Source organism: Mirounga angustirostris, unplaced genomic scaffold (genome assembly GCF_029215605.1).
Source record: "Mirounga angustirostris isolate CCGP_5_RB_7025 unplaced genomic scaffold, mMirAng1.0.hap1 SCAF_11, whole genome shotgun sequence".
Taxonomy (NCBI): Eukaryota; Metazoa; Chordata; class Mammalia; order Carnivora; family Phocidae; genus Mirounga; species Mirounga angustirostris.
The window spans coordinates 106519757-106527675 of record NW_026991719.1 but is presented as its reverse complement, the minus strand read 5'-3'; positions in this window follow the sequence as shown (position 1 = coordinate 106527675).

The window sequence follows — 7919 nt, the reverse complement described above, 5'->3', positions numbered from 1 at the left end:
AAGTAGGCCAGAAGGCAAACACTGTAGCCACTGGCAGGCCTCTGGAGGGCAGATCAAGCTCCCGTGTCAGGAGGGAGGCTAATAGGTCCTCTTCTCGCCTCAGTCTTGCCCAGGGTGAGAATGAGAGTTACGGACTAGGGAGCCAGGGAGGGTGTGGCTGAGAATGGGTGTTTGTCTTGGGCCATTTCTCTTTCTCATTAGGTAAATCCCTGTAACCCTTTTGAGTTTCTCCAAAGTGGAACAAAACTTGTCAAATAGATGGCATGGCTTGCTGCAGGGCGACCCAGAGCCAGCAGACACGTCTCCCAACACAGTCCTCCAGCTTTTAAGACAGGGAAATCCTTATATGTCCGGAGGGTTCAGTATCGAGCAGGCAACCTGGGGTCCTAGAACATGACACTTTTCTTGGACAGAAGAGTATAGAAAACCCTCTGGGGTTCTAGGAGAGGCGTGGGATTCTAGTCAATAGGACAGTCCCAAAGGGCGAGAGGTCATTTAATAGAAAATGTCACCTATTTCAAATCAGTGGGGGAAAGAATGGATTATTTAATGAATGATTTGTGGATATCTGATTATTTGGGGTGTGTGTGTGGGGGGAAGTTAGCACCTCATGCCACCTACCAAAGTAAATTCCAGAGTTAAATCATAGTAACCTGATCAGTCAGGTTCTTGGTTGCAAACCACAGAATCCAATTGTAACTGAAGCAGAAAAGGAGTTTGTTGGAAGGCGACTGGGGATTTCACTGTGAGTGGAAACACAAAGAACCAGCCTCAGGAAAAGAGTAGGAACCAAGGGAAGCAGCCACAGTCAGGACCACGCCACAGGATGGCCTTGCTCAGGATGCTGTAAGTGTGTGGTCCCCTCCGGAGACTTGCCGATGCCCTTCTGGAGGTGGGGCTGCTGAGACCTTCAGGAATAATTGCTGCTCTCCCCTGCAGTCAGTGCTGTATGCTGAAGTACCAAATTCCAAAGGGAGAGACAGCATCTGACTGGCAGACCCTGGGCCACATCCCCACTACCTTAGCTGCCAGTGGGTAGGGAGGGGGAGTATCTATCTACCTTCTTTGTCTCTTGAGAGATTTGCTTCAAATCATCACGGTGTTTGGGTACTGAGCAACCAAAACCAAAAATGTCCAGTTATAGTCGCGAGTGTTTCTTGAGCACTGGCTGTGTGCTAGGTGTTGGGCCAATTGCCTTACATATATTATTTCATTTAATCCTGAAAACAAGCCTGCAAGTTGGAAACTATTATTTATCCCCACCTTATAGAGGCGGAATCTGAAGATGCCCTTGGTTGCAAAGCTAGTTAGTAAGGGATGGAGCTGAGTTACGGTCCCAGGATGGGAACTTGTGTTTATTCACTGTGCCCCAGATTGGTCCAGAATGACAATAAACAAACAAACAAACAAACAAACAATCAATCAAACAAACAATAAGACCATAAGCAACCTAGAAGAAAATAAGTGAATGAATATTCCTTTGATCTTGAGAGTAGGGAAAGTCTTTCTAGGCATAGAGATAAACCAAGAAACAATAAAGGACACAAAAATATAGTTTTGGCTATGTAAAAATGTAAAACTTCTGCACTTTAATCCCCTTTACCCATTTCTCCTACCCCTCACCCCCCCACACACACACCTCTGGCAACCACCTATCTGTTCTCTGTATCTATGAGCTTGTTTTGTTTTGTTTTTAGATTCGACGTGTAAGAGAGATCATTTGGTATTTGCCTTTCCCTGTCTGGCTTAAGAAAAAAAAAAACTTCTGTATTTTAAAAATGATAATGCCACAAGCAAAATTAGAAGGCCTAAAAGCAAGGAGTATTTGCAATATATGACAAAGCTGTAGTAGCGTTGAGATATAGAGAAGACTTACAAATCCACAAGAGAAAAACCAACATCTCATTAGAAAACCAGGCAAAGGACAGGAATTGGCAATTCACAAAACAAGAAATACTAATGACCACTGAACTAGGAAAAATATTCAATATTACTAAAGAAGCACAAATCACATATTGAGATACATTTTTTTTTTTGAGTCTCTACACCCCATGTGGGGCTCAAATTCACGACCCTGAGATCAAGAGTGGCATGCCCTACCCACTGAGCCAGGCAGGCGCCCCTCGACATGCACTTTTTTGCTCATCAAGGTAGCAAATATATATGTATACATTTTTATTTATTTTAATAATATTTATTTATTTATTTATTTGTTTTAGATTTTATTTATTTATTCATTCATTAGAGACAGAGAGAGAGAGGCAGAGGGAGAAGCAGGCTCCCAAGGAGCAGGGAGCTCGATGCGGGACTCGATCCCAGGACCCTGAGATCATGACCTGAGCCGAAGGCAAACGCTTAACCATCTGAGCCAGCCAGGCGCCCTAATAATATTTATTTATTTAAATAATATTCTGTCAGTTTAGGGAATCGGCTTTATTTGAGGGATAATTAGTTACATCCATTTAAATGGTACAATTTAATGAGTTTTGACATAGAGATCCCCGCATGAAAGTACTGTCACAATCACGATACAGAACATTTCCATTGCCCCTGAAACTATGCTCATTCCCCTGTTTAGTCCACATCTTCATCTTCTTCCACCTCTGTCCCCAGGTAACCATTGATCTGTTTTCTGTTATTATGGTTTCATTTGTATCTTCTAGAAATGTATATAATAGGGTTATGCATTGCATAATATTTTGGTCTGCTTTCTCTCACTTAGCATCACGTTTTTGAGATTCATCCATGTTGTTGCATGTATCAGTAGTTTATTCCTTTTCATAACTAAGGAGTTTTCTGTTGTAATAAATGTACCATGTCTAAAAATTCATTCACCTATAAGTCGTTTGGGTTGGTTTCCAGTTTGTGGTGACTGGCATATTGTGAATAAAGCTGGTATGAATATTCTGGTGGGAGTGTAAACTAGCGAGATCTTTTGATAGGTCAATTTGGTACTGTGTGTCAGATATTTAAAATACATATACTAAAATTACATGATGTCCAGGATTTGCTTCAAAAATAATCCATAGGTAGGAATAAATGGGTAAGGGTATAGGTGAAACAAGATTAACCATTAGTTGATAATTATTGAAACTAGGACATGGGTATATGGGGGTTTGTTATACTATTTTATTTTTGTATATGTTTGAAAGGTTCCATCATAAAATTTTAATATGCATATGTCTTGATCCAGTTGTTCCTAAAATCAGATATGCACAAAGGATGTTCACAAGGAATTATATTTATAATAATGGAAAAAGGGAAAACAACCTAAACACCCCACAAAAGATAGGTTAAATAAATTATGACACATTCATTGGTTGGAGTCTCTAAAAATCATGTTTTCAAAAAATAGTTACTGACATTAAAAAATGCAATGTACATTTTATATGAAAAATGCAGGTTACAGATCAGTTATACATAGCATGCTTCCATTTTTATTTAAAATATAAATATAAATAAAATACTGGAATGTTAATGATGGTAAGTTATGTGGTAGGATTACAAATGATTTTTTATGATCTTTATAGTTTCCTGTATTTTCCAAATTTCTACAATGAGCATGGGATACTTTGATAATATTTTTAATGGGGGAAAAGCAGTATTTCATTTCTTTTTGGTACTTTGCATGTTTTCAGATTCTTTTCCCTTACATTGTCTTATTTTTAACACTACAAGATCAATAGAACAGCTTTTTAAATATTCTCACAGACCCAAAGTAGTACATTCTCAGAACTAGATGGAACCTTGGAGATTAAAACTGATTCCTCTATTGTTTAGATGAAGCAGTTGAGGATCAAAGAAGGGAAGTGACTTCCTTGACACCAGGCCCACTCTAGGGACCTTTCAGTGCCTCTCAGAACAAGGGATCCCAGTGAAACCCAGTTCCTGACAGGGACTGGACATTCTTGAATAGGATGCCTCGAAGATGAGACAACTGCCCTGACTTCTAATACTGGTTCTAACCCTGACCACAGGCTGAACCCTCTCCCGGTTAATCCAGGCCCCCATGGATGCCCTAACTCCACACACAGACCAATCACCCCAACCCTGGCCAGAGCCTGAATTCCGATCTGTGCTGTACAATGAGCCTTTTTCCACCCCATCTCTCCATCCTCCATCATACAAATCTGTATGTTCCAAAGGGGGACGGGCAGAATATATGTGAATCAGTGCAACCTCCTCGCCTGAAGGGTCAAGGGAGGCACTTTCTTATAGGCAGGAAGGTGCAGACACCTTTTAAGTAGAAGGGTAAGGGCAAGTCCATGGCTCCAATGGAGGATGCTCAGAGCTAGCCTTCTGACTTGGGGAGAGTCTGGCTTCTCTTGAGAACAGCTCTCTCACTAGTCCATGAGGCTATCTGGGGCTCTCAACCGGTTGGATCAAAACGGCAAGGCCCAGAGCCTTTCCCTGGGTCACCAAGTTAGCTCAGGGGAGGGAGTGGCCCTGCACTGGGCCCTTCTTGAAAGGCCTTTGGGAAACGGGCGGGGCGCAGGGGCGGGGAGTGTTGAGAGCTGCGGGAGGAGCTCCAGAAAAGATCCAGGGAAAAGAAGATGCGACCCGTGACGCCTGGTTAAAGGAACTGGAGTGACAGAAAGGAATGGACCATCCCCTCTTCACCTCCATTTCCAGAAGCTCTGTCAAAACTCCTCAAAGCTGGGAGCCCTAGCGGAGGTGACAGGGACTCCCCCAGGGATAAAGAGGTCGCCAAAGCTAGAGAGGAATTTCCCTTCCTGCGTGCGAGATAACTGGACCAGTCTGTTTCCCTCAATGCCTCAATCCCCCACCCCCACCCATCTGTACAATGGGGCAGCATAACCTTGGGATATATGAGAACGCACAAGACAGAATTGGGTACAATGTTCTTCTTCTTTTTTTTTTTTTTAAAGATTTTATTTATTTGAGAGAGAGAGAGCACATGAGAGGGGGGAGAGTCAGAGGGAGAAGCAGACTCCCTGCTGAGCAGGGAGCCCGATGCAGGACTCCATCCAGGGACTCCAGGATCATGACCTGAGCCGAAGGCAGTCGCTTAACCAACTGAGCCACCCAGGCGCTCCGGGTACAATGTTCTTGCAGCGTCTCTAGTTCCAGGCTCAGCTGGGAGGGAAGCAGAGGTAACTATAAGAGTTACAACCAATTTTGGTGCCTTTACTGACAGCCACTGGAAGGCTGGGCATTTAGCCTAGACCTTTTTAAGGGCCAGGACACTGCTCACCACCACCCCAGCTTAAGTTGGGGGGAAGGGAGCTCAACCTTTGCTTCTCAATCCTCCCTGGCCTGGCAGGGGAGACCTATCCCAACTGTCACTGCTCAAAGATTAAGGTGAGCCCTCAATGCCCAGCAATTTGCTAAAGTGGAAAGAATTCCTTTGGTGGCATGAGGTGGCCCAATCTCAGGGTCTGTAGGACATTGTCTTCCAACACTGCCCTGCTCCTCCTGAAATCTGGAAAGTGGACTCTGTCTTTCTAGCTGTAATTGTGTGTGGCAGAGATTGTTTTTGTTTTGTTTTGTTTGTGGGTTGTTGCTGTTGTTGCAGTTTGCAGGAAGGGGGTAAGGAAATGGAGCTGGGGGAGGTGAAAGAGATACAGGGGAGGGAAATGCGAGGTAGTGTTGCAAGCATTAACATGCCCAATAGATTTGGCTTTCTTTCCCACAGATGCTCAGGCAAAAAGACCTGCAAAGCTGGAGAGTAGCTTCAGGGTGAATTTTCTGTGGTTTAAGGCTTTTCAGACCCCAGTTAGCCCTCTACCCACCTGAGCACATGAAAGACAAGAAGGAAAAAAAATAAAAAGGAGAGATCAAGGTAAACACGTGAATCTCCTTTTTACCTCCTGATCTTTGTAGAGAAGATGCCAGTGGCAGCAGAGCTGGAAACGCCAGCGACAACATGGAGGAAGCAAGAGGACCATGGGAAGAAAAAGGAAGCTGACCACATGTCTTTCTTGAAAGACTTTCTTTTATTTCTCTGCAGCTGAAACTGTGAGCTCAGAGGGCTTAAAGTGTGGTCAAGGAGACAGCTTACAAGAAACAACTAGAGAACAAGGCAGGAGAGCAGAGAATCGAGATTCAGGTAAAGAAAAAAAAAAATCAGACCGGATGAAAAAGTTGATGAGAAGTGTTCAGAATCAGGGAAGACTTCTGGGAGGAGGTGAGTATTGAACCTGGACTTGGAGAATTTCGGTTTGGAGGATGGTGGGGAGGGTAGCCCAGGCTGGAGGAACACCATGAAGCATCTATGTGGGGTGGGGGGTTGTGCAAAAGAACAAAGGCTGCCAAGAGCAATGTTTGTTGAGGGAGGCAGCCTGGCTGTAGAGGAGGGTGCTGGTTACAAGGTCATTGTGGAGATCGGAAGAGAATGTACTGTACTGCTGGGAGCGAGGAAAGAGACTTTGTTTCCCTTTTGAGAAGGGGGTGTAGGAGACTGAGACTGTGAGGGAGGCTCCCCCAATTCCCTCAACCCCGTGCCCCCCCCCCCCCACGGCTCAACCCACTGCCCCCCTGCACTTCCCTCCATGCTTGCAGGGCTAAAGGGTGACTTCTAAAATGAGCAGACTGATTCCCACAGATAAAACTCAGTGTATTATTTTACAATCCTACTGTGAGCACGCGGCTCCCTGCGTGGGTGTGCGTGCGTGTGTGCACGCATACTACTCTGTAAGGGCACACACAAAGCATGTCTTGTACTCTGTAAATCTGAAGCAGAGCAGGTGGCAGCCCGTTTGGCACCCTTTGAGGGAGGCTGCATGGCCCAGCGAGAATGGCACAGGACTTGGATTCAAATCCCAGCTCTGTCACTGCCCATCTGGGGGACCCTTCACCTCTCTGAGCCTCATTTCCTCATCTATATGGTGGAGATCACAGTACCTACCCCATAAGGTTGTGCCAAGGGTGAAATGAGATAAACTGTAAAGCACCCGGCTCCTAAGAGGTACTTGAGCAGGGACAACTTTTGACAGGGGTTGCCCGCTCCCCCAGCCCATGTCATCCCCAGGAGCCTGCCCTGCGAGCCTGAATTCCCATTTCCCAACAAGTCCCAGCTCCTTTGTTGAAAGCACGGTTCAAGGCAGTGCTAGGCACGGTGGGTGTGGGAGGGGGCCACAAACATGAAGCAGAAACAAATGTGGCAAAATCTTGACGGTTGTGGAATCCAGGTGTGGGGTTCACTGCACGGTCCCTTTGTTTGTGTAGCTTGGAAATCGAAACAAACTATAAAAGAAAGCAGAAGCACTTCTTGTCCTGGAGAAGGTTACATTTATCTCATAGGAGAGAAGCCAGCCAGCAACTAATTTTTATGTCTGGCAGAACATGCAAGGATGCCCTCGAAGAGGACTAGGAGGTGCAGTGCACCCCTGCTGGAGGGAAAGGTGACCTCACCTGCAGTGGGTGGGCCACTTCCTGGAGGCAGGGGCGCGGTTCAGCCCATCCTTTGAGAAAGAGAATTTGATTTGCAGAGAACGGGGTGGGGGGCTGCTGGTTATAGTGGTCCAGGCTCAGAGAACAAACTGGTGCCAGCCACCCAGACTTTGGAACAGAACGTGACTGGTGTGCTTTGAGAACTGCAGTCCAGTTGGGCGTGGCAGGAGGGAGAACACATTTTAACCCCTTAGCACTCAGTAAGCAGTGTGGAGAGGGCTTCATTGATCAAGTTAACCTGCTCTTTGCTGGTTAAGTGCAGAGCCAGGAAGGGGCCTGTTTCAGGGCTCAGCTGGGAGATGTGGATGGTGGAGAAGCTCCTTAACCTCCTTGCTGGGGTGGGGGTGCACTCCAGGTGCAGTACGGCCGAGGAGAGGGCCTGGTGGGGTCTGGGTAGTCTGCTCAGGGGCCTGAGTTCAAGGCAGAACATACAAGCAGGCAAAACAGAGCGTGATGGACAATGGAGAGTGGAAGTTTTCTCCCGCCCAAGCCACCTCAGCCTGTGG